Raw genomic sequence first — 21,442 nt, 5'->3', positions numbered from 1 at the left:
TGCTATTTTGAAGTTAGTTTCAAAGATCATTACCTGTGTGTGCATGTGTGTGGTGTGTGTGCATGTGTGTGGTGTGTGTGCATGTGTGTGTGCATGTGTGTGTGCATGTGTGTGTGCGCACACATGCAAGTTTGTGTTTGTGTGTGAAGTTAATGCAAATACTGTTAAAGTTGTTTTCACTGTAATGGGATCCTAATTTAATACTGATACTGTCAGTGTCTTGAAGACCCTTTCTCTTGACTGTGTTAACCCTAAGTGTTGACTGTAATTAGTAGACTCAAGTTCTTCAAGAAGTAGGCTCTTCTAAAACCAACAATAAGTTATTTGGAAATCTATGTCTCAGAAATAATAATGAGTTGAAGTTTGTGGAAGGAGACCTTTTACGTCTCAATCCTTAGCGTATGAGATGTGACCTTTCATAATTTGGTACATTTGTACTGGACAGGTCTGCTGGTACCACTGAGGTACCACCACATTTTGTAGTATGTCCAAGGATCTGCCTCAGATCAGTCCCACAGTCAGAGGAATGAGTTCTCTTAGCTCCTTTGCAGCCTTCCCTCAGGGTCAGCTGCGGTGTCCTGAGCTGCCAGCCAGGTCTTAACTTTCCCCCCTTTGAAAGTCAGTCATCTTAATTTTTCTTGTTTTTGATTTTTAAAAATAATTCAGGTGCTTCTGATACTACCCATCCAACGAGTTTAGTTGTTCTTAGGATAAAGATGTGTTAAGGTAAGGAGAGCGGGTGCCCTGTGGTCTGTACTGAATGCGTTCTTTTGCTCTGCATCTCTTCACTTTGTGTGTTAATTTTACTCATATAAAGGGAACATAAGAGAGAGAGATCCTTACAGCTCACAGGCTTTACTCTGTAAAGGGGCGATTTTAGAGTCAATCGATGCCTCGTCATGTGGTCCTCAGGTGACCTGTTTAAGGTGTGTCAGTGAATTGATGAGGGAGCCCACTCTCGAGCTTGGCAGTGGATCTATCCTGAACATCCATATTGGATCAGAGCAGAAACTGTAATATCTGGAATTCTCAAGCCTAAATTTAGGGACGATGAAATGGAAACTCAGTTTTTTCTATAATTAACCTCCCGATCCTTCCTTGCCTATCGGGTGTGGGGGCCTTTTCCAGCCATTTCACCTGCTAACAGAAGTTTATCTCAACTTGGAGTCATCTGTGATCAAAATCATTTTCTCTCCATCTGCTTTCTTTCCATTCATCTCTGCTCTTAAAATGTTTCTCTCCTGTAGACTCATGAATATGCCATGGTATGTCACCCTTCCCTGTCTAATTAGGAGAGAGATCCTTGACTTTGGAGATTGTCATTCTCCCTGTGTACCAGTCTAAACAATTAAAATCAGCTGCCTTCGCCTACTAATGAGTCCTCAAATTGGATGGAGGGAATTGAAATCGAGTGTTTTCCTTTTTACAGCCCTGCACTCTGAAACAGCTCTCCCTCGCAACTCCAGGCCCACTGCTTAGGATCCGTCTGTGATTCAGCTTCTGAACTGATATTTCCTAATGTGACAGCCTTAGTCCCTTGCAGCCATTACTAATTTAAATTTTTTGTCTGTGATTCAAATATGTGCCAGAAGAAGTATTTAAATAGACTCTTTTCATAAAGAATAGAATATAGTTATTTTTATCCATCTTACTGTGGTGTGTGTGTGTGTGTATGTATCTGTTTATGAACAATGCACATGTTCATTCAGGCCCCGTCTCTTGTGTTGTTTTGATTTGTCTGAAACACTTTTTTATTGGTTTTGAATATACCATGTAGTCAGAAGGTAGCCAGCGAGCACCCAGGATCCGGCTGTTTCTCATCCATTGAATGGAAGCACAAGCACATGGCCTCACGCCCTGCTGCCTGACTGGGTGCGCTGGGGCTCTAGTCCAGGTCCTCACGCTGGCAAGGAAGCACTTTCTGACTAAGCTATCACCAACCTCCACCATTTTATTTTGTATATACCAGTCATATTTACCTTTCTCCTTACCTGAAAGCAGTACAGAAACTATTTTAAAGTGCTAGTGAGTCAGAACTTAGTTCCCTTAGCTAGTGTGAAACTACCAAGCATCTCGGGCATTTTCAGAGATACACCAATAACAAGCAGCAGAGAAGCGATCCGAATAATGAGAACCTAGAGTTCTATACACAAATATGTACTGCATACATATATGAAGTCTTATGAGAAATACAGGACCATTTACAGTTTTGTCATTAGTAACAATATAATATACATGGTTAAGTATCAGAATAATTGATAAGCCCAGTCAATGCTCTTCTATTTCAGAGGAAAAAGAAATCAATGTGAATTAATTATTTTGAAAAGCGTCATTGAAGATCTGGTATTTGCACTTGTCCTTGAAAGATGGGCACAATTTCAATGTATTTGCCACACCAAAGACCTCTATTGATTTAATTTAGATGCTGAAAAAGAAGCCAAGGATTCTTTCCAGGTCTCATGCAAAGATAACCTGGGGAATGAGATATCATTGTGTCAGAAGGATGTCGTGCAAGCTGGCTTGAGAGGAGGTGAAGAATCTGGTGTGGACTCCAAAGTGTGATGTCTGCTGCTGCTAAGGTAGTGGGACCTGGGAGAACGGAACCAGTGAACGAGGTGGACTGAAGTCACACGCAGTGGCCAACTTTACTCAAACCATTGGAGAGTTTATACCCTGGGGGCTGAGAGGTCACCAAGTAAAGTCCTAATGGGTTCGAGCCCCACACAATGACAAGGGCACGCTTCTGTGGCACAAACATGCTTACCCTAGAGAGGTATAAAGAGTAGTTTAAACATTTAATTGAGTAACAGCAGCAAGCCATGATGAGTAATCCTCAGTAAACTGCACTGCACCTGAGGGGGCACAGAAACACATGCCAAGAACAAGTCCTTGTTTCTGAAGAAACTGAGGTCACAAGACTCTTGTCTTCTTTTCTTGGGGTTTTCTCACAAGCATTCAGAATTCTCCTCACAGGACTCCATTCTTGGAGTATGTTCCTGCAATGTCCAACAAGAAGGTAGGTGTACTAAAGACCAGATGAGACATGAGGGCTGGAAATGAAAACAGAAATTGAACAGAGTCGTAACACAGCGAGGTGGATAGACTAGGCCGGCAGCAGCACGTTTCCAGCCTCCATTTTCTCATGCGCACAAGAGACTCTTAGAGCTGAGGCTGTGACTCTGAGGTAGAGCACTCGCCAGCCTATGCGAGGGCTTCAGCTCAGCTGAGACCTGCAGCACCAAGCGAGGCTGACTTGCCTTTCTCCTTCAACAGTCCGCAAAGAATCCTCTCAGAAGTTTCCATACATAAGCAGTCGCTGACCTCACAGAGGTGTATCTGACCTCTGAGAAGGGCGGACTATTCATAAAGGAACGGCTGAACCTTGAGGAACTGTGCGGTTTCTAACGAAGAAGACAGAAGAGATGAGTATGTCATGCTGTGTGGAAGCTGGTTTCAAAGTGAGGTAACCAGCTTGGAGGTGCTGGGCAGGCCACATCGGAGTGGGCAGGGAGCAGGACTGCGACAGCAGTGTGTCTGTCTCCTCATACTTTTGTCTGATGCTTGTGTCTGGAGTTGGGTATCACGGTGTGTGTCTCACTAGACCAGGGTTTCTCAAAAGGACGTGGTCACGAAGCATCGCTTGTGTACATAGTGTGTCCGTGTGTGTATAAATGTGTGAATTAGCGTCTTGACTCGTCTCATCCACACACAGTATCGTTCTGCTAGAATGCGTGAATAGTTTAGTGCTCTTTGTGCACCGAAAGACTTAAATGGTTTGCTTTCATCTTTGGTTATCTATCCTAGGTCTGCATTTTTAATGCATTTAACCGTTTAACATGGAATCCCCTGCCCCCAAAATATATGTCATAGGACTCTGAGGCATTTGGATTGGAATAGCACTCTGAACTGAGCCCTGAACTCAGCAAGCCCTGGAAGAGCTTCACTCCAGTCTGCAGAAGCCTCCCACACTTCTTCCAAACTTAACCCTTCCCTTGCCAGTGGTTATGGTGAGACGCTCATTATCTCCAGCAGGTCTGTCTGTACGCGGCGTCTACAGGAAACTAATAAGGTTAGTTGTCAAACACGGTGCTGAGTCTCAGTAATACCAAGTCAAAGCGTGAAAACTTGCCAACACCTGAAAATTATCTGCTGGAGTTTCAAGACTGTGAGCAATACAGAAAAAAAAAACTGATTTTTTTTTAATATTAAAAGTTAGGGGATTCTAAATGAATGTGAAAAGCAATTGTAAAAATAAACAAAAGGTTCTAAGCAGATGAGACATAGGAGACACAGCCTCCCTCCTCCAGCCCCTCCCTGCCTCCTCAGCACCCAGCTTGCTGCTCACCTCTCCCGGGAACCCTTGCTAATCTAAAGGACCCACCTGGCCACAAGTCTTCTTCCAGTTACATCCTGTAGCATTCCCTGGGGCTCACCCCTCCCCTACTCCTAAATATCCCCACACATTTCTATATTTTAAAATCAGAAATTAATGCCCATGCTTATGTTTATGGGGGTCAGATGAGTCCATGACCATTATAAGTGCTGCGAGGCCATCTGGCTTTATAATTTTCTCAACCCTAGCTTTGTACAAGCAGGAATTGTCTGTGCCTGTCCCGCTTTATGTCCTCAGAATTCCCCTTTTCATGGCCGAGCTTTTAAAATGACCATCTTGTACTTTGTCTTCTCGTTCTGCATCCAGTTAGCTTTCAACACTAAAACAATTTATGGTAACAAGTGATTATTTTAGCACACCGTGTCCTACCTGCACCATAATTCATTTGTATCACAAAGCCGTCTTTATTTTTAGAGAGATAAACAGAGACTTAGAGAATTAAAGTTAGTTTCTTGGGTGGCACTGGCTGGTGAATGTCGGAGCCTGTTGACTCGGCTCTCTCGTCTGCCCTTTATTGATTGGCCATCTGGGTGAGAAAATGCTCAAGGCAGGGCTGTAATGGTGATCCAGCTTCCTTCCTGACCTTACCACATCTCAGGTGGCCCAACTGGCTAAACTATGCCTGCCACTAACTGCCAAGAGAGACGCTTCCTCCAGGGACCGAGGGACATCAGGTACATGCCCGTTCTGTCAGAGTCTTGAGGCCGTCTTCTCTTACGGCCAATGCGATGGTTACTAAATAGGTGCTCTTCACAGCCGCGACATGCTTTAGTTGTCGTGACTCTGTTGCTTTCGGAGTGTCCCAGTGTTCCTTTTAGCAGAAGACTGGGTAAGGAATATAAGATGAAAATTAAGCAAGAATATTTCCTATGTGCACAGAAACTGCTTATACAGCTTGAGTCTGAATGCTCAGGCACACCCAGCCCCTGAGCTGGAGCCAGTAATGAGTCTTGCTTTTTTTTCTTGTACATCGCCCTGTGACCTGCCACCTAGCCAGTCCATTATGACAATAGCAGCAGCAACTGTGCCCCATGCATCACACAGTGACAGCCTTTCCAGTGTGTTCCTGCCATTTATTAGGACATTAATGGCCAGCCTTTCTCCAGATGCCCAGCCGTGACTATCGCACAAAGAAAACATTTGCTTTCTCGGACGTTGCTATTATAATTCGGAAATTAATTTTGCCTTCATGGCTGCATCGCACTTGGAATCTCCCTTTGATGTTGTTATTAGTTTGCACTCGGGGTACTCATGATAACTGTCACACATTAATCACTTTCATCATGTGATTCTTAATTTGCTCTATTATGACAAATGGATTTAGACACAAACTTGCAATTACCTATTTTGAGGTTAATAGCAGAGCTGGGGTTGTAATTGGTTCCCAAATATTCAATTTAGAGAAATTATTTCTCACTCTGCTCTAAAACATTCTCTAAACGAGCAAATTGTATTTTTTACTATCTCTGAAAAATTGTGCCAGCTGAGACCATGAGACATGGGAGCGTAGTAATACGCCCATACACCTTTTACTGGGTTGGGATTCTGTGCACCATGGGGTCGAATTGTGTCCTTCGCCTTTAACTCGTTTGTTTGCTTCATTTACCTTGGGTCAAATTATTCTAAAATATTTTCCCTTGTCTGCTCTCTGTGGAGCATCACATGGTGATTACTGTTTCAGGTTACCGGCTGGCTAACTTCTTGCAGTTAACTGTTTTACTCCGCTGGTTTGATACAGTGGCTTAGAACTCTAATCCTGGCATTCCAGAGATTGAAACAGGAAAATCTTGGTTTTAGGGCTAGCTTAAGGTATACATTGCAAGATCTAGCTATCCCAGGCTGCACGGTCAGGGTCTTACCTCATAAAGTGCATATACAGGTTATTAACTTTTCAGAATTAACTTTTATGTGCCTGTGAGTCTTTGCCCATGGCTGTGGTGCACTTGGAAGACAAAGGCTCAGATGACCTAGAACTAGAATTACAGGCAGTTGTAAGCAGGTAGGCATTGTGGCTGGGAGCCAGGCGCCTGTCCTCTCCAAGAGCAGTGTGTGTGACCTTAACTTCTGAGACGTCGTCGCTCCAGCCCTAGACTAATGCCATGTTCCCCCCTCGGGTCTTGATTACTGTGTGTTTGAAACGGCCGCTGATGTGAAGTGTTCTCAGGAATCCTGTCTCTGGGAACAGGGTGTTAGTTCTGGGTGCCTTCTGGCTGTAACCACCTCTACTCAGCAGGGTTGAATCATTGTCTCACTTCTGCTCCAACCACTGCTAACCGTCCTTCTTCGTTTGAATTCCTCTGCAGTGCTAGGAAACTACACGTAAACGTTTCTTGCCGAAAGACTTTTTCTCGCAGATGGTAGTAACAAAGCTATCGTCATGGAAGGTACTGGCCAGCATCAACCGGGAGGGTTTTGAAATGTGGTGGCAAGATGGACTTGGAGGATGACAGGGCCCACTGGCCACTTCAGCAGTCGCACCATGGCATGAGGACAATGAGAGTGCTCTTCCATGCTTTCAATGTGACTGAGTTTAAATGAGTAATTGTGTAAAGAGTTTAGCACTCGATTACAAGCTCAGTAAATACTGGCTGTTAGGATCTCGACCATCCAGTCTGTCTTTTTAGCCAAAAAATGAGATGCTCTCCCCGTAGTTCTTACTGCACGATAAGTCCTAGTACTGTGATGAGTCATTCTTAGTGTGTCCCCATGTCCCTCTCCCAGTCAGGATCGCTAAGACTGAGAATTCAACTCTCCCTCCTAACTAATGACTTCTGGATTCTGGGGTCCGCCCTGCTCATTAAAACATATGAAACGTATTTTTCATGGAATGTATTTTCAAATATTTGAAATATTTTACCTTCTATCCTTCTCACAGCTGATTACCAGAGTTCTCTTTGCTGTTTCAAATGCATTGTTTCTGGGCCCAGTCCTTCCTGCCTGCTCTACACCGGTTAACTCTCAACATATGAAACCCGCAGTTAAACTTAATACTGCCTGTGTAGTGGGATAAATTATTTTCTCTGGTTTTGCAGGTTTGTACTCTGTTGGACTGGGAGTTGGAGGGAGGTTCTCAGGCCTTTGAGCTGTTCTCTGTGTGTGCGCTGTCTAAAGACCCTGTCCAGACAGCTGCACTCACTTGTAGCTAACTGAAGGCCTCTTCTCACATGTGAGAATGCACTAAGCTAGCCTTGGTATTTTAACGCAAATAAAAGGCTTTTTTTGTTAAATGTCATGATCCCCTTGTTACCAAGAGAATTATGAGAAAGGGGATATATATCGGGAGAAACATTTGTCAGTGTTTGCTGGGTTTTTTTGCAGTGCCTTTCTTAGAATTCTACACAGATTGGATCCTCAGTGCTGCTGTCGATAATAACAGTCATTCAGTGCTTGCTGGGGGCCAGGAACTCTTTTGGATTTTTTTAGGGGGTTCTCATATAAGGTATTAGGAATCATCCTTGCACTTTCAAGCAATCTTAGATTTTAAAGTATGTTTTTTCCTACCCTTTTATTCGCCCACCCCCTTGGATATATATACCACACTTCCACTCTCCACTCTTCTGCTAATGGACATCTAGGCTGGCCCTACTTCTTAGCTCTCATGAATAGAGGTGCCTGTCTGTCTGTCTAAAATGTGGAGTCCTTTGGGTGTATGCTCAGGACTGTATGGCTGGATAATATAATCCTGGTTTTAATGCTTTGAGAAGCCTCCATATCCCATAGCAGTGGGACTGCTGTGTGCTCCCAGCAGCAGTGGGTGAGGACGCCTCTTTCCCCACACCCTTGTCAGCATGTGTGCTGGATGTACTGGTGATGGTCATTCTGTTAGTGGGAAGGTGGTATCTCAGAGTAGTTTTAATTTGTATTTCCCTGGTGACAGAGGATGCTGAACACTTGTGTCTATCGCCTTTTGTGCTGCTGTGGAGAACTTCCTGCCTGTTCGTGTCATTCGCCCATTTGTTGGTTGGCAGAGGTTTTCTCAGGGGGATGGTGCTTAAGTGTTCAGTTCACTGAACACTCCCTTAAGTATTTTACAGATAAGATTCTGGTTCTCGGCTGCATTCCATTGCATGAGATTTATCATGTAACCTACTTGGGCTCACACAACTACTAAGGTGGGCCTGTGTGTTTGCATAGCCAGGGAAGGAGGCTGGATTGATTTGAAACCCACTTGAAAGTAGCAGAGCCAGGTTTGTGAACTTAAGACGATAACTGAGAGTCTGCAGAGGGGAGGTCAGACAGTAGTTATCATGTAGACAGAGATGCTACCACAAGCTTAGGCGAGAAATGGGTTTGCCAGGCAAAACATCCATAGAAAAGTCCTGAGTTGAGGCTTTGGTTCTGAATTTGAGTGCCTGAGATTTGATGATTGTGCATATAACATGGTCAAGGAGGTATGGAAATTAGGGTGACTCCAGTGGTCATGACGTCAGTACAGCCAAATAAAACTGCAGTCACACGCATGTGACAAGCAGGTACTGAGAGCCCAGTTAAGGGATGGACGGGTGGTGTAGGCTCAAGTTCTGTCATAATACAATTAATGTAACTGTATGGTTACATCTGTCCTGTCTGTTGTAAAGTCCCTCAAAGACCTTCTTCTACAAGAAAAATGCCTTTCCAATGATACAGTTGGAGAGCAGTGGTTCCCATTTCTTTCTTTGTGTTCTAAGGTTTTTGAGTCTTTTTTCCTATGTGTCTGTGAGGTTAAATGGCCAGTGAATATTTCTAAGAGCATCTGCTGTGTTAGGAGGATTGTTGCTGTTGTTGTTGCTGTTGTTATTGTTGCTGCTGCTGCTGCTGCTGCTGCGTCATGGACTAGAGCTGGCCAATGGTAACTGTGATGGAGCCCCATCTGTCAGTCTGTAGGCTGGAGAGTGACCCAGGTGACAGACCTCTGGTCATATCTGTTGGGGAGTTTCTGGATTAGTTCACTGAGGTTGGAAGACCCACCCTGACTGTGCGATTGAGTCTTCTCTCATCAGTTAATCTCTCTTGAGACACACCGGGAGGTGTGTTTTCATGGTGATTCTGAATCGAGTCATTTGCCCATAAAAATTAACTATGACACACTTTTATATTGAAAGTAAACCATAAAGGAAGATGTCCAGTTATAATTTCAAGAACAGGGGCTTTCCACTTGATATAGATACTCTTTCACTGAAAAGACGTGTCAATGAAAATCCACTAATTCACTATTTAATCATGAGCATCAACACGCCATGAAAGTCGGCCTACCTGAAGGAAAGCTAGTGAGAGCCAGTAAGCATGAGGAGGCCAGGCATCCAGATGAGACAAGGTGAGCCAGGAGAGCAGCACACTGCAGACGTACAGAGCCTAGGCACCCTCAAGGCTAAGGCAAGCCCAGCACCATGTCACCTGCCTCAATGTAAAACCTGCGTTACGGGGGCGGGGGGGGGGGGCTTTAAGCATTTCAACCTGGGAGCTAAAGCCCAAGCCACAGTGCACAAGAAGCCAAGCCACCGGAATGCCCTTCAGCTGTAATGCTAAGGCCGCAGCTCTCAAACACCACCAGTGGGCCTTGCAAGATTCACCATCTCCGGTCAACTTGTGAGAAAGGCTGTCCAGGTTTGACAAGAAGCGGGAAAGAGTTCGCTGAAAGAATGAGAACAATTATTTGTTCGTCATAATTAATTTAATTAACTTAATTAATGAAACAGTTACATAATTCAAACCATAAGAATTCAAAAGGATGCAGAGTGAAAAGCCACTCTCTGAGCTGTAATGGGGCCTCTCAGCCGGTACTCATTCTTGCTAGGAGCCATTCACCATCATTTACCCAGGGATAGTTTCTGCCTATCAAGCCATATGTCCAATCTTGGTTTTCCATCAAGCATTCTCTATTCTGCACTGTTCTGTGAACCATCATTTTCATCAGATAGCTATGGCAATAGACAAATAATAGATAGATAAACAAATAAGAAAGAGGAGTTTCTCATTACACAGTCGTCTCAAGTCTAAAACTGATCCAGGAGCTCTGTCTCTGACAAATAGTGTACAGTGTGTGGTTATGAGTAGGAGTTAAGGGTGCTGTGGTTCAGGGAAAGCACGCTGGGGTTCAGGGCACTGCTTAGAATGCCTCGCTACTTACACCCTTTTCTCTGCAGCCTCAGTACATGGGTCCTAACCCTTCTGTCACCCATCTGACAGTTCCAATTGGTTGAGGAATGAGAATAGCTTCTGTTTCCTACCTTGCTGATAAGAACATATAGAGTGGCCAAGCTTGAAGACAAAATCTAATTCTTAAATGCATAGCACTTTAGAGTAGTGTAAAATCTGTCCTAAGTGGCTGGGAAAATCTCCTATCGGATATCATTATATGGGGCAAGGTTTTTGTTTGTTGTTTGTTTTGTTTTCTTTTTTTACCATTTCCTCTAAAAATCATTGTTTCACAATGATTAGCTTTTTTTACTCATAATAATATCAGATATTCTGAAAAGCATTAGAATAATATTCATATCATGTACCTTAGCTTAAAAAATGTTTACAAAGACAACTTAAGCTCTGTCTCCCTGTCTTCCAAGAGTAGCCACCCTCCTGACTTGGGGAGTTAGCATTCCTGGCCCCTCCCTATGCTGTGCTCCGTCTGCATGTCTCTGAAGAGCAAACACCACTCCTTCATGGGTTTCAGGGCTGTATGTAAATGGTTTGATGTAGCAATACCTTTTTGGATCCTGCTTTTGTGTGGTTTTCATTATTCTGCTACTGAGCTGTATCCAACTGCATATGGTTCTAACTCATTCATTTTAGCTCCTATGTATTGCACAGTCTAAGTAACAACTCCTGAGTTTCCTTCTCCCACCAGGGAATTTATCTTCTTTTTCTTTCTGTTTTCATGTTTCTAATAGTGCGGCAACAGATGCCTTGTAGAATGTTCTATGTCTAAGAATAAATATAGCCACATTCGCAAACTTTACTAGATGTCACCAATTTGCCCTGCAAAATAAGTTTTTGCTAATTTGGAATCCCATCAGGTATAAGATTAATCATGTTTGCATTTTTTGCCAGTTGTTGGTTGGTCATTGCCTGTTGTGTGTGTGCCTGTGTGTGTGTACCTGTGTGTGTGCGTGCCTGTGTGTGCCTGTGTGTGTGTGTACCTGTGAGTGTGTGTCTGTGTGTGTGTACCTGTGTGTGTACCTGTGTGTGTGCCTGTGTGTGCGTGCCTGTGTGTGTCTCTGTTTGTGCCTGTGCGTGTGTGCCTGTGTGTGTGCCTGTGTGTGTGCCTGTGCCTGTGTGTGTGTGTGCCTATGTGTGCGTGCCTGTGTGTGTCTCTGTTTGTGCCTGTGTGTGTGTGCCTGTGTGTGTGTGCCTGTGTGTGTGCCTGTGTGTGTGTGCCTGTGTGTGTGCCTGTGTGTGCGTGCCTCTGTGTGTGTGTGTGTGTGTGTGTGTGTGTGTGTGTGTGTGTGTGTAGTTGTGTCACTGTGGTCTTAGTTTACAGGCCTTGAATCATGTTATGATATACTGAGTGGGCCTCCAAGCATTGCTGTATTGATAACGCCAGTGTGTGGATGACTTCTGTGTGAAGATTAACCTCTTCTGACTTGTAGTTGGTTGTAGACAACAAGGAGCACACTGCTCACTTGAAATTCCTTGCTTTGCCAGTGTTCTCTGTGAACTTCATTTTTCACACTGCACTCATGAACAGACTTTTTTACTTTAGTGTGGTTTAAGTTGTCTTTCCCTTTGCTTCATTCTCTCAGTTTTGCCTTCTGGAGCCCTTCCTTACCCAAAATTTATAAACATAGATTCGCCTTAATGGTCTGCTTTTCCTATCTTTTGTTCATCTACACCCAGCTGCCTCTCTACAAATGTGAGTATCTGCTTAATGAGTGGTCAGTGTTCTTTCCCAGTGACGTTGAATTCTTCATTGCGGCCCAAGCAGCATTAATAGCCTAAAAAGCACACATCTGTTTCAGGATGGCCACCAGGACACTAAATATGTATGTATTTTAAATTCTCTTTTAAGAATTGCATTCAGAGCCTGGACTACTTTATTTAGAAATGAGCGTCACTGGCAGACTTCTCTTGTTAAGAGCAAATGCTGTTTTTGGAAAGGATTAAAACTCTTTGAGAATGTGCTTGCTGAGAAAATGAGAAAATAGCTTTTGGGTTTAACTTACAATACTGCCTAATGGTTACAGTAGCGTGTCTCGTGAACATCAAGTGACCCTAAAAGCAGACACATAGGTAAAATCCCCAAACCAGTCTAACGTAACATTGGCCCCCCATTGCTTTCATTTGAAAGTTAAATGCTGTGTTTTTCAGCTTGGCCTTCATGACTTAGCAAAGAACCCAGATGTATGAATAGATGAGGAAAAACCAGACGAGTCATTCATCGTATTTAAGTAGGTGTGAGGAGTCAAAGCAGGGCTACACGGTGATGCCATCGGACGAGCCTCAGAGGGCATACAGAAGCCCATCATTGGAAGAACGTGGTACACATAACACACCGGAAAAGTGCAAGAGGGCAAAGTGGGCATCAGCAGGCAAGGTACCTCGGCATCACAAGGTCACTCGGTGGTGAGAAAGGATGGGATTAGCAGACACTTTGTCCTCACAGCAAACCTAGCTCCCAACGCTTAGTGTATGAGAGTAGTGGGATAAGGCGGATATTTTCAGTCAGGCCCGTCATGGTGGCAATAACAGGATTAGCAGAACTACCTGTAGGACCAGGTAGTTTGGGCTTTAAGAGTCACCACTTTAGTATAAAAGCAGTTGTGGGCTATACAAATGTGAGTAAACAGAGTCATGGCTTTTGTTAGTCTGTTTGTTCCATTGTTTGGAAGAGGCTGTCTTCCTGCCTCAGACTGTCAATCCAGCTACCTCAGCCTCCCGAGGGCTGGCATTACAGGCCTGCATTGCATGCCAGTCCTTAAATGGTGTTCTAATCATACTTCTACCACAGTACAGTATGCAGGAAATGAATTTGCATCCTTTTCAGCACTGAGGGACAAGGTAGGTTATAGTGAGGCTGTCCTAGAAGAGCTGGTTAACCAGGATTACTGTCCTAGAATAGGGGAAAATGAGGTTCCAAAGGAGATCTGTGAAACTAGTTAGGAGGGTGCAAATGGGATCACTAGACAACACCCAGAGTTACAAACAGCAGACCACACTCTTCAAGAATGGTGCGAGCTGTTGCTGAGGAAAAGGAAAGACTGTATGAGCTCGTGGAGGAAGTCGCTGTAAAGCCCTGGGCCTCTGAGTGCCGAAAGTCTTCTCTTACCTTTTCAAAGCCATATGCTAACTTGAGGATATTGAAGACCGTGTCTTCCTGTAGCTGTGACATGGAATCCATCCTCAGCCACCAAGCCTTGTGTTAATGGAAGGACCTGAAGTCCTCTGAGGGAGCACCCCACACCTGTTAAATGTCTCCAAGCCACACTAGAACTTTACACTAGTGAGGCTGGCAATAAAATATGAGTTGATAGCCAAGTCCGAGAAACGGGGATATTGCCTTTCTAGCCAAGGACTGGAAGACCTTTCAGCCTTGAGGACATTTCCTTTCTTAATTCAGCTAAAATGTTGTGCAATTGTCACAGACCAGTTTAGCCAAGATCTTATCTTGGTCTCTCTCTTTTGTCACTGAGATGCAATGGTAGATGTTTGTGGTGTCTGAGAAAGGGGAATACCCTCTTGAAGACAGTGACAGCCATGTTCAGTGCCGTGCGTTTGCATGGGTTTCTACCCTCTGCTTCTGGAACAGCTCCCATCATTGTCACAGTCAAGCTGGAAGCCTCTTAACCCTAGACGTACGATCACAGGCTGTTTGCTTGTTGTCTGGTTTGGGGTTGTTTTATTTGGATTTCACAAAGCTGGAAATCATAAATTCGGTAAACCGATTGATGGTTTGGGTGGAACATCTAATAGGTTTTATTCTCTCAGAAAGCAGGTACTAGAAGCCATAGCACTTGGCCTAGATTACTTGTTGGAGTCAACCAAGGAGCTTGTAAGTGGAAGGATGCCCAAGCCCCCCCTCAGCTTAACTGAGATAGATTCTTTGGGGATGGGGTTCCCCATGTAGCTTCAAAAGCACTCCAGGTGATTCTAATGTGCAACCAAGTTTGGAAACCCTTGCACCTTAAAATGCAAATCTGGCTGCGTGCATCCCTGCCTTAGAGCCCTCCATCCACAGAAAACAAGCCAGCTCACTGGCAGAATAGTTAAGGTCCTTCCCAAAAAGGCTTGTGTACATTTTCTTAAAGTTTACAATACTGTCTTGTATCCAGCCACCTTCTAAAGATGTGCCCTAAAACAGGCATGTGCCCCAGTGGGGCTCTCTGCGCTCAGGTGCGGACACTCTTGAGTTAGAGGTTTTAGAGCGGCCTGAAGCTGGAGTGAGCTGATTGTGAGCTGTGTGATGTCAGGACTGGGGACCAAAGCGTCCTGAGGAAGAACAGCAGCCCAGTCAGAGCCACATGGCTGCTTCTGGTCCTGTTGTTCTTGTTAACGAGTCATTATTAACATCCCCCCCCCCCGGAAAAAAAACTGTAGGTGTGCTCTAGGGGAGAGAGAGAGAGAGAGAGAGAGAGAGAGAGAGAGAGAGAGAGAGAGAGAGTCAACAGAATGTGTAGCGTTTGGTCTGGATCTGTTGGTTGATCCTCCTGTCCTCCTGTTCCAGGGTCGTACTGGCTTTGAACATGTACACACGCAAATTGGTAGACCTAAAGAGAATATTCTGCTTTTGAAAGGCTGTGCTATTCAAGAGAGTGGGGAAATGAGTATTTATTGTGAATGGCATCATTCTATATACTTTTGCTAATTTAGAAATAGAAAATATGAGAGAAATGGAGACCCCTCAAATTTGGTAATACCCCCCATTATATCACAAATGATAGAGAGAAACTCTCGATGCCCTGCTGTAAAAGCAATGATAAAAAGGGGTGTATGCCAACAATTAAGGGCTGGCTCCATCCATCAAAAGACGGCACTCCTGGAAGCCAGGTCCATGGTCCTTGATCCTGTCTGAGTCAGCTCAGGTTCTGCAAGTCGAGAGGGAAGGAAACAGTAACTAAGAGGATGGAGACCAGGACTCCGGTCACACACTCTCACTTGCTGTACCCTGAAAGCGCTAACTACCAGGTCCCAGTGTCAGAGTCACTGTTGGAATGACTGACACTGCTACTGAATCCAGCTAGAAACAAATGACCACAGCTCTGTCAATCTCTTACTTGTAGGACAAACGAAACCTGATGGATCAGGAGTGTACTCAACGGCAGAGCGCTTGCCTACTAGCCTAGCACAGCACATAAGAGGCCTAGGTTTGTTCTCTCATGCTACTACAGGGGGGAGGGGGAGGCGGAGAGGTGAGGGAGGCGGGCCCTGTCCTCTAGCATCCTGTAGGTTTCTGTGATGAAAACTCATGTCCAATTCTCTTTGATCAGATTATGTATAACAATGCTATCTTGGCTTTGGGGCTTGACATGTTTAACATCTAGGAGAAGTATCTCTCAAGAAAGAAAATGTTGCATACAACTGGGATTATATTCAAATGATCTAAAAACTGATTATTTCCTTAAATATTTGCACATCACGGAAAGACAGCAAACAAAGATGGAGGAAGGCTGCCGTTCTCTAGGTACAAAGGAAGAGATGCATATGGCCATTTTCGAGAAGATATGTTTGGGTAATATAGCATATGTGTACCATATGGAGCACACCACGTTAGAAGCCCTCTGGAGAGCTGACTAATATATCACCACTAAGCAGATGTAAATTGCAATGCCTCAGTCACCTGCAGACTGTCTCTCTTAACAGTTTACAGAGCTCTTCCAGTGGCTAACAGTGAGTTATTTTTAAAGGGAAAAGGCACTTGGATGCTTATTTATTTTTACTCTTATTACTTATATACTTAGTGTATTACTCGCTCTCATGACTGTTTGTAATAACAATGTGACTGAAAGGCAGAAACGTGACAAATGACCCTTCCGCCCTGGGGTCGCAGAAACTAGTCTTTGGTGCCTAGAATCATGTTCCCCACACAGGTCTTCTCAGCGTGAGCTGCCCTGTCTTGTGATTGCTGATATGCAGGCTGATGTCAGCTTCTCTGTTTTGCAAGCTTTTTTTTTTTTTTTTTTTTTTTAAAGCAGCTTGGCTATATCATTTTTTGAATGGCCCTTCACCGGTTCTTTACAGCATTCCTAACACTCATCCGGCTTATGTTAATCCCATTTCAACTCACCATAAAGCAGTTGTTTTCACGTCTAATCAGCAGGCTTGCATAATCCACAAAAAGCCTGCCATCTAGAGCATTTCTTCAGCCTGGGAACCGTGCCTCATTCTAGGGCAGCCCTGTGTGTGAGTCTCTTTGTTTGCCAGCATCCGAAGCCTGGCTCACCTGTGATGCTGATGAAATCCAGCAGGTAACAGAGTGGAGAGTTCAGGTCTCTGGCCGTGTAGCAGGAGGCTGGATACCTGGCACTTTAATCTTGACCTTGTTGATACAGTGAGTGCACACCCTGTCCACCAGCCCAAAGGTCACGCCGGCTTTCTTGATTGGATTTTCTCGTCTGTCAGTCAGCACACCATTAGGCAGAGTACTGCCAGTGACCCCTGTAATCTCAATATTGCCAGTAAGAGATGTGTAGGGTTCTATTGATGGGGGCAAATACGTAAATCATTTCAGCTTGTATTGTACGCCTGCCACATGCCAAGAAATACTCAAAACGCCACAAGATGAGAAACACACTTTCTCCCTTCAAGAAGCTTACCGGGTCTGGGAATGAGAAAAGCCCACCTCGTGGTTGAATGGGACACAGTCAGTGCCACTGGAGGTTGGAGCATGAGCATTTGGCCATTGGCTGTCTATTGTCACTAGTCTGCAGGCACGGTCTGTCTGTCTTTCTCTGCATGTGCATTGTAAAAGCTCCCAGGCTGCCTAGAGCAGCAGCCCTTGAATGAGAGTCTCACGGGCTTTTAATGATATTCAGGGCTGTTAAGTGGAGTTTCCCAGAGGACAAAAATCACAGTCTAACACTGGCTTCAGAATCCTTTCTTCCACCCTCGGAGAATTGTTGCACTAATAGATTGAATAAGACTGGACTGATTTGCATCCCTTCTCCACCAATTGGTGACTGAGCTTCTTAACTTCTTTATGCTTAGATGACTACTGGGAATTTCACATACATCCCAGAATCTCTTTGTCTCTAAAATAACTGATACCCTATTCTGTTTATATGTGAGATTATAGATTGTTTTTTTCTTAATAATAGGCCTTGTCATCCTGGCTCTGCTGGCCTTTTATTAATTTAAGACACATTTTCCATGCTAACATTGAACGGTTTTTCTGCCATCATCCTCTGCTTTTCCACAGTTACTTTCAGAGTTAGATGCTTTCATTTCCCTTTCCTCTGGATTCTCCTTAGAGGGAGAGACTCTGTTGACTGGTTAAGACAGTGCAGAAAGCATGCTCGTGGCATGTGAAGCTGGTGGTCTTGTTTCTGTTTCACCTTATAATACAGAGTTTACTGTGGTAAACATTTAGAAGAGTCCTGCTACCCGGCCTCCTGCTTACACACGGGATTCACTAGTGCAGTGTGTGTCACAGGACAGTATAAAGCAGCAGTAGGGACCCTATGTCTAGTTCCTTGTAAGTGTTCTCAAGAAATGCCATAAGCAGGTCTATAAAACTGATGGCTGCTTAGCATAAATCCTGTCCACCTCCATAGGAGTCATTGTGTACCCCAATTCAAGAGAAGCAAGACAAAGGCATCTGCCAAGGAAGAGGGCATGCGGGATGGGGGTTGAGGGGAGGGGCGATGCCTGGGGGAGAGCTTTAGAACCACCGAATAGTACACAAAATGCATCACAGACTTCTTTGACCTCACTCAAGGCATCAGGTAATCTCGAGAGAAGCATCTGCAGGGAGAAGCGATTCTGGGAAACTTGAGCTACTAAGAACTGAACAAATTTCAGAGCATAGGTGGGCACATCAGCGCTGATGTTAACAGTGCCTCAGTGAGAGGCTATACAGTACTAGGTTTGAAGATAAGTTCACTTCCAAACATACCCAGTCTTGCAACCGGACTCACAGGAAAGAAAGGCCGAAAACTCCCAATGCAATGTAAATAAGTGACTGTTGTAGTAATAACGTTAGACAGACTCACCATGGGAAAGGCAACCTAGTGAGAGTCCACACTGCAGCAGTAGTTCTACACAGATGTTGACAACGTGAACGCTCTACGTTGGAAAGAAATTGCCATTTCCGGTTTTTTGTCTCTCTGACCCTACAGCTCTACTCAGATTCTCTGGGAATTTCTTCAGCTTACCAACAGTTCTCTTAATTGATTAGGAGGTGGCATGCAGCTCCCTGCTCCCCCCTCCCCGTTGCTATGGAGATCCAGCCTAGCTTCCCCTGCCACTTCCCTGTCATGTCTGTTCTGTAGAAAGAGGTCTTGTGAGCCTATTGGACAGGCTGCCGCTGTCATTTCTACTCCTGTGTGTCAATCCCACATACCTGTTTGGCAGAACAAGGGAAGCATGGCCCTTTCACCAGCTCACACCCTTACATCTTCGCAGCACTGTCTGTTTTTCCTCAGTGAGGTAATTTTTCTCCCTTTGCTTTGCTGCCTTATACCACTACTTCTTAAGTGCCAGAGTGTTAATGTTCTTAAGTAAAACTTTGGAAGCATGCTCATTGTCTCCACCACTGCAAATGTGCCCAAGAAGTCCAATAGCACTGACAACACCTCTCATTTAAATATTAAGCACAGTATCTTGAGGTAAATCCCTATATCTTTCTCTCTGTCTCTCTCTGTCTCTCTCTCACACACACACCTCTGTCTCTCTATCTCTGTCTCTCTCTCTCTCTCTGTCTATCTCTGCCTCCCTCCCTCCCTCTCTCTCTCTCTCTCTCTCTCTCTCTCTCTCTCTCTCTCTCTCTCTCTCTCTCTTATCTGAATCAGTACCTTTTGTACCTTTGTTTCTCCTACCAGTGTAAAAAGGACGGGGAGCTTTTCTAATTGGTTCTTAAAGGTCATTTCCAAACACTTGAGCTCACACCTAACAACCAATCAGTCTAATCTGTGCAACTGTTGCACCTTTAATAAAGAAATGCATTTAATGCATTAAACATACCAGCTTTTCCTTTAAATGTTATTACTTAATTTATGTGTATGGGTGTCTTGTATGTCTGTGTAGCCATATGTGCCTAGTGTCTGGGGAAGCCAGAAGAGCAAGTAAGTTTCTCTGGGATGGAGTTACAGAGGGTTGTGAGCGGGGAATTGAACACGTGTCCTCTGGAAGAGCAGTCAGTGCTCTTAACTGTGGAGCCATCTCTCCAGCCCTCTAGTTTTTATCAACTCTTATGTATAAAGGAATCTGAACGTCATGATGGTGATCTCTGTCCCACAGACGAATGGCAGCACCAGCTGTAAACAGCTCCTTTACATACATTGACCTTAAACTCCATGCTGGCACTAGGCTGCTTGTATCACGAGGAGACTGATGGGGCCAGGATTTGGAATCTGTTTGTGAGCTGACCTCACACCTTACGAAGGGCCTTAGTGCCTGGGACAGAGTTTATGCACATAGGGACGCAGTTTCACGTGAATTGCGGAGACACACGGTCGGCTCTTGAGCAGTGGGGCCAGGGGCTTCCATGAGTGCAATCAGCCATCGACCGGAGCCATCCACACACACAGGCTACCTGTCATCTCACAGCTCTCGAGAGTCTAACAATCCAGTGCATAGTGAATAATTAAAGCAAAAATAAGAAAGAAAACCACGGAAACACAAAACGACCATGAATACTGTGGTCATCATATTCTGCCAGTTTCAAAAAGGAAGAAATATCATAAAACAATAAAACAACAAACAACTCTGATAACATCTTCCTCCCTCAAACAAGCAACAGGCTCACCGGACTCTTCAATGACTTTATCCAGGTGCAGTAGTTTTAAAGTGTTGTTCACTGTCCATGCCATGGTTGTTGAGTCCGTATGGACTGTTGTGGAATCAGGAGGGAGAGTCGCATGACGCATATGAAGTATTCACCTTATAGGGAATGGGGGAAGATAGTTTTAAATCAGTCATTCTCTTGGTAACTTGCAAGCATTCTACATAGTAAGTGAGGTTCATGAGGTAACCGTGTGGCTCCTGCTTCACTGTTAGGTCAGTATTGTCCCACAGTGGAAACAACTCTATGCAGTCTGTAAGCTTGTTATGAAAAGTAAGGAGGTAATTACACGGGGGGATACATCCCTCCGAGAACTGCAGTTTTAGGTCTCCTGGTACGGCACCTTTGATGATATTAGAAGGTGGTTGTGGTGACACCAAAGAGGAGCTGGAGGCCTTCCTGAGCCTTAGGAATTAGAGCCAATCATCTCACAATGAGTTCTCATCCCTCTAAAACTCAGTTTCCAGTTTTCCCCTTTGGAATTGTTTAATAACTTAATATTCAAAGCGAACAGGAAAAGATATTTTCTATAAAACAAACAAACAAATTTTTAGCCTTCAACTACCTCACACTCCGTGGAGAGGTGTGTCCACATGAAAATGCACAAGCAGAGTCAAAAGCAAATTGATGGAAAAGGACTAGGCCTGGCTACATCACAGGGCGAGCTTGGGCGTATCCGTGCAGATGGACGCAGCTTAAAGCATCAACACTTACCGTAAGTTGCCTGCACATCAGAAAGCAGAGATTTAAGACTGCAGTTCTCTGCCTTCCCATTCACTTGATATAAACAGCATTTGTGAAGGGTTTTTTCACTTCCTTAACCATAGCAGTACCTCCCACACGTTCTCTTTTCCCTTACCTATTGGTCCTAGGTCAGTGCTTCACTAAGAGCAGCCCCGAAGTCAACCAGTCAGGCACATTAACACAGGTGCCACGCCCTCAAAGCGAGCCTGTGACTGATGAATCCCTCAGGCAACTGCTCCTCCATATCCCTTCATTTAGGGGGAAAAGGTGAAGCTGGAAACTGTGGTCTCATGAAGGTCACACTGCTGCACCTCAGACTTGCATCTTCCTGCTGTCAATCCGTGTTTACCACCGCGCTCCCTCTCTGCCGTTCCATAAGGACTATCATAGTGTATCAG

General features: G+C 44.5%; 1 protein-coding gene and 1 pseudogene across 3 annotated transcripts in view; both read left to right on the top strand.

Moving 5' to 3' along the window:
* Fbxl17 (F-box and leucine-rich repeat protein 17) overlaps positions 1-21,442 on the top strand; it is a 438,576-nt gene that overhangs the window by 347,555 nt on the left and 69,579 nt on the right. The gene's annotated exons all lie outside the window — the stretch shown is intronic.
* Positions 1-21,442, top strand: part of LOC134480613 (tubulin alpha-1B chain-like) — a 59,749-nt pseudogene that overhangs the window by 14,016 nt on the left and 24,291 nt on the right.

The sequence above is a fragment of the Rattus norvegicus genome, chromosome 9 (genome assembly GCF_036323735.1).
Source record: "Rattus norvegicus strain BN/NHsdMcwi chromosome 9, GRCr8, whole genome shotgun sequence".
Lineage (NCBI taxonomy): Eukaryota > Metazoa > Chordata > Mammalia > Rodentia > Muridae > Rattus > Rattus norvegicus.
This window is presented reverse-complemented; position numbering and strand designations above follow the sequence as displayed.